The following is a 6,304-nucleotide window of genomic DNA, read 5'->3' on the forward strand; positions in this document are numbered from 1 at the left end:
TTTGCAGGGAGAATTTAAAAGAAATCTGGCCCAGTATTACACACTAGGTTTAATGTGGCACAAAATTTGAGACAGGTGGCACACACAGGACTGGCACTGAGGCAGAAATACCAATCTTAATCTCCCACTGTTTGTTTTTTTTTCAGGGAGAATTGGAAAGAAATCTGGCCCAGTATTACACACTAGGTTTAATGTGACACTAAATTTGAGACAGGTGGCAGACACAAGGGTGGCACTGAAGCAGAAATGTCCATCTTAATCTCCCACTAATTTTTTATTTCAGGGAGAATTTCAAAGAAATCTGGCCCAGTATTACACACTAGGTTTAATGTGGCACAAACTTTGAGACAGGTGGCACACACAGGAGTGGCACTGAAGCAGAAATGCCAATCTTAATCTCCCACAATTTTTTTTTTCAGGGAGAATTTAAAAGAAATCTGGCCCAGTATTACACACTAGGTTTAATGTGGCACAAAATTTGAGACAGGTGGCACACATAGGACTGGCACTGAGGCAGAAATGCCAATCTTAATCTCCCACTGTTTGTTTTTTTTTCAGGGAGAATTTCAAAGAAATCTGGCCCAGTATTACACACTAGGTTTAATGTGGCACAAAATTTGAGACAGGTGGCACACACAGGAGTGGCACTGAAGCAGAAATGCCAATCTTAATCTCCCACTGTTTGGTTTTTTTTTCAGGGAGAATTTAAAAGAAATCTGGCCCAGTATTACACACTAGGTTTAGTATGGCACAAAATTTGAGACAGGTGGCACACACAGCACTGGCAATGAGGCAGAAATGCCAATCTTAATCTCCCACTATTTTTATTTTTTCAGGGAGAATTGAAAAAAATAAATCTGGCCCAGTATTACACACTAGGTTTAATGTGGCACTAAATTTGAGACAGGTGGCAGACACAAGGGTGGCACTGAAGCAGAAATGTCCATCTTAATCTCCCACTAATTTTTTATTTCAGGGAGAATTTCAAAGAAATCTGGCCCAGTATTACACACTAGGTTTAATGTGGCACAAACTTTGAGAAAGGTGGCACACACAGGAGTGGCACTGAAGCAGAAATGCCAATCTTAATCTCCCACTATTTTTTTTTCAGGGAGAATTTAAAAGAAATCTGGCCCAGTATTACACACTAGGTTTAATGTGGCACAAAATTTGAGACAGGTGGCACACACAGGACTGGCACTGAGGCAGAAATGCCAATCTTAATCTCCCACTGTTTGTTTTTTTTTCAGGGAGAATTTAAAAGAAATCTGGCCCAGTATTACACACTAGGTTTAATGTGGCACAAAATTTGAGACAGGTGGCACACACAGGAGTGGCACTGAAGCAGAAATGCCAATCTTAATCTCCCACTGTTTGTTTTTTTTTTCAGGGAGAATTTAAAAGAAATCTGGCCCAGTATTACACACTAGGTTTAGTATGGCACAAAATTTGAGACAGGTGGCACACACAGCACTGGCAATGAGGCAGAAATGCCAATCTTAATCTCCCACTATTTTTATTTTTTCAGGGAGAATTGAAAAAAATAAATCTGGCCCAGTATTACACACTAGCTTTAATGTGGCACAAAATTTGAGACAGGTGGCACACACAACACTGGCAATGAGGCAGAATTGCCAATCTTAATCTCCCACTATTTTTTTTTTTCAGGGAGAATTGGAAAGAAATCTGGCCCAGTATTACACACTAGGTTTAATGTGGCACAAAATTTGAGACAGGTGGCACACACAGCAGTAGCACTGAAGCAGAAATGCCAATCTTATTCTCCCACTATTTTTTTTTTCAGGGAGAAATTAAAAAAAATTTGGCCCAGTATTACACACTAGGTTTAGTGTGGCACAAAATTTGAGACAGGTGGCACACACAGGAGTGGCACTGAAGCAGAAATGCCAATCTTAATCCCACAACTTTTTTTTTCAGGGAGAATTTAAAAGAAATCTGGCCCAGTATTACACACTAGGTTTAATGTGGCACAAAATTTGAGACAGGTGGCACACTCAGCACTGGCACTGACGCAGAAATGCCAATCTTAATCTCCCACTAATTGTTTTTTTTCAGGGAGAATTTAAAAGAAATCTGGCCCAGTATTACATACTAGGTTTATTGTGGCACAAAATTTGAGACAGGTGGCACACACAGGAGTGGCACTGAAGCAGAAATGCCAATCTTAATCTCCCACTGTTTTTTTTTTTCAGGGAGAACTTAAAAGAAATCTGGCCCAGTATTACACACTAGGTTTATTGTGGCACAAAATTTGAGACAGGTGGCACACACAGGAGTGGCACTGAAGCAGAAATGCCAATCTTAATCTCCCACTGTTTTTTTTTTTCAGGGAGAATTTAAAAGAAATCTGGCCCAGTATTACACACTAGGTTTATTGTGGCACAAAATTTGAGACAGGTGGCACACACAGCACTGGCAATGATGCAGAAATGCCAATCTTAATCTCCCACTATTATTATTTTTTCAGGGAGAATTGAAAAGAAATCTGGCTCAGTATTACACACTAGGTTTAATGTGGCACAAAATTTGAGACAGGTGGCACACACAGCACTATCAATGAGGCAGAATTGCCAATCTTAATCTCCCACTATTTTTATTTTTTCTGGGAGAATTGAAAAGAAATCTGGCCCAGTATTACACACTAGCTTAAATGTGGCACAAAATTTGAGACAGGTGGCTACACACAGGAGTGGCACTGAAGCAGAAATGCCAATCTTAATCTCCCACTATTTTTTTTTTCAGGGAGAATTTAAAAGAAATCTGGCCCAGTATTACACACTAGGTTTAATGTGACACAAAATTTGAGACAGGTGGCACACACAGGACTGGCACTGAAGCAGAAATGCCAATCTTAATCTCCCACTGTTTTTTTTTTTTTTTTTTTCAGGGAGAATTTAAAAGAAATCTGGCCCAGTATTACACACTAGGTTTAATGTGGCACAAAATTAGAGACAGATGCCGAACACAGCCCTGGCACTGAGGCAAAAATGCCAATCTTAATCTCCCACTATTTTTTTTTAATTTATGGGAGAATTGGCAAGAAATCAGGCCCACTGTTTAACTGTATGTTTTATGTGCCAGAAAATGAGACACAGATGCCACACAGGACTGCCACTGATACAGATTTGCCAATTTTATTCTGCACCCTTTTTTTGCTACAGGGAGACTAGTGAATAAATCTGGGTCACTGTATTAGAGTATATTTTCTGTGGCAGAAAGTGGCTTGAAGAGATATAACGAAACAAAAAAAAAGGGACTGTCCTACAACTACAATCTCCGTGCAGTAATCTCAGCAAAGTATGGCAGGCAGCAATAACAAGGAGTGGACTGCTGCACAAAAAAGTCAAAAGTGTGGACAAACAAACAAGAAAGCTGTGCAGAAAGGAAGGAGCAACAGGATTTGTGCTTTGAAAAAAGCAGTTGGTTTGCACAGCGATGTACAAACAGCAATGCAGCTATCAGGGAGCCTTCTAGGGCAGCCCAATGAGCTACAGCGCTGAGGAAAAAAATGTAGCCTCCACTGTCCCTGCAAACAAAAGGTGGTGTTGGACAGTGGAAATCGCTACAGCACAAGCGGTTTGGGGGTTAATGCACTCTGCCTAATGCTATCCCTGCTTCTGACGAAGCGGCAGCAACCTCTCCCTATGCTCAGATCAGCAGCAGTAAGATGGCGGTCGGCGGGAAAGCCCCTTTATAGCCCCTGTGACGCCGCAGAAAGCAAGCCAATCACTGCAATGCCCTTCTCTAAGATGGTGGGGACTGAGACCTATGTCATCATGCTGCCCACACTCTGTGTCCACCTTCATTGGCTGAAAAATGGCGCTTTTCGCGTAATTGAAACGCGACTTTGGCGCGAAAGTCGCGTACCGCATGGTTGACCCCACACAGGGATCGGGTCGGGTTTCATGAAACCCGACTTTGCCAAAAGTCGGCGACTTATGAAAATGACCGACCCGTTTCACTCAACCCTACTCCCTATCTCTACCTATTGTAATAACAGTAAAATGTAATGTGAGGTCCCCATCATGGTCTCTTTCTGCGTGTATGAGGCAGACCCCTTGGGGTAATTTTTGGAAAACTTTACATATTGTGCAATGGTCAAATTTCTACTCTCAATCACCATAATTTTATATTATTACAATGCTTTTCATTGTGTTGCCATTCTCATGGTCTCTTTAAGCTGCTATCTTGGAGCTGTTGATTTTTGGGTCTGCACGTGAACATTGTGGAACATCAATCCATTAATATGCTACACACAATTCTTCAGGTTTCAACCTTACACAAAAAAAAAATATGAGTAATGAAACATGCTCAAAATATGTGCTGCTAGTTTGAAAATAATATCCACACATACTTTTATAAAGGGAATTTTAGCATAATACTGTACCTCTCTTAGCATATGCCATGTACTGCTCATATACGCAGCACTCCAGTAAGTGGTGGGAATGCCTGGGTACAAAATCTGTGTCTGAAGGTGAAAACACTGGCTCTTCCCCTGTGTTACGTCCTTCTGAATCTGCTGTCCAGGAAGCAGGCACTGATGCCTCCTTCCCACGACCTGCAGGTGCACAGACGCAACAGTAAGCAACAACGTCCAGTTTGTTGTCCCAGTGTAGCGTTCAGTTGTCCCTTGTCAGCATATATGTCTCTTCCCAAACTGTTAGTTACAGAGCCTTGCAAAAGTATTTGGCTCTCTGGAACTTTTCAACCTTTTCCCATATATCATGCTTCAAAAATAAAGATACCAAATGTAAATTTTTGGTGAAGAATCAACAAGTGGAACACAATTGTGAAGTTGAACAAAATTTATTGGTTATTTTAAATTTTTTTGGAAATTCAAAATCTGAATAGTGGGGCGTGCAATATTATTCGGCCCCTTTACTTTCAGTGCAGCAAACTCACTCCAGAAGTTTATTGTGGATCTCTGAATGATTCAATGAGGTCCTAAATGCCTAATGATGATTAATATAATCCACCTGTGTGTAATCAAGTAATGCAATAAGCCACCTGGGAGACACACCAAACATGTGAAAGAAGGTGCTCTGGTCAGGTGAAACCAAAATCGAACTTTTGGTAACAATGCCAAATGACATGTTTGGTGTATAGGCAACACAGCTTATCACCCTGAACACACCATCCCCACTGTCAAACATGGGGGTTGAATCATCACGGTTTGGGCCTGCTGTTCTTCAGCAGGGATAGGGAAGATGTTTAAAATACAGAACCGTTCTTGAAGAAAACCTGTTTGAGTCTGCAAAAGACCTGAGACTGAGACTGAGATTTGTCTTCCAACAAGACAATGATCCCAAACATAAAGCAAAATCTACAATGGAATGGTTCAGAAATAAACGTATTCAGTTATTAGAATGGCCAAGTCAAAGTCCAGACTTCAATCCATTCGAGAATCTGTGGAAAGAGCTGAAAACTGCTGTTCACAAATGATCTCCATCAAACTTCACTGAGCTCGAGCTGTTTGCCAAGGAAGAATGGGCAAGAATTTCAGTCTCTCGATGTACAAAACTGACATACCCCAAGCGATTTGCAGCTGTAATCGTAGTAAAAGGTGACGCAACAAAGTATTAAGTTAAAGGGGCCGAATAATATTGCACGCCCCACTTCAGTTTTTGAATTTCTAGAAAAATTTAAAATAACCAATAAATTTCGTTCAACTTCACAATTGTGTTACACTTGTTGTTGATTCTTCACCAAAAATTTACATTTGGTATCTTTATGTTTGAAGCATGATATGTGGGAAAAGGTTGAAAAGTTCCAGGGAGCCGAATACTTTTGCAAGGCACTGTAGGGAGGGCATACATACTCATTAGCACTTTGCATTGTCCATTGCTGGACAAAAACCATTGCTGGCTTTTCCAGGCTCCTAAATGAGACTTTTGTCTCTTTATTAAACTGCCGCTACCCTTAAATTTTGTAAATTTGATTGTTAAATAACAATGTTGGTGTGTATTGACTAGTTTTTTGCATTTTAAGCAGTCTAAGAGACTGGGTTAATACGCTCCACTGACCTATTCAGGCCGCAGCCTTACACATTTTGAAACATAGTAATTGTCACACTCAGTAAGGCCTGTAGCACTGTAGCACTCAGCAGCGTAGCTACTGGGGGGACAGGGGGGCCATCGCCCCGGGCCCTGTCACATGAAGGGGCCCACCGGGAGCCAGGGCCACTTCTGTGACAAGGCAGAACTCAGCATAGGAGCAGAGCAGTATAATGTCTGCTCCCATCTGATGGAGACTCTGCATGCTGGCTATTAGCACAGTGGCCGGC

Source organism: Ranitomeya imitator, chromosome 5 (genome assembly GCF_032444005.1).
Source record: "Ranitomeya imitator isolate aRanImi1 chromosome 5, aRanImi1.pri, whole genome shotgun sequence".
NCBI lineage: Eukaryota > Metazoa > Chordata > Amphibia > Anura > Dendrobatidae > Ranitomeya > Ranitomeya imitator.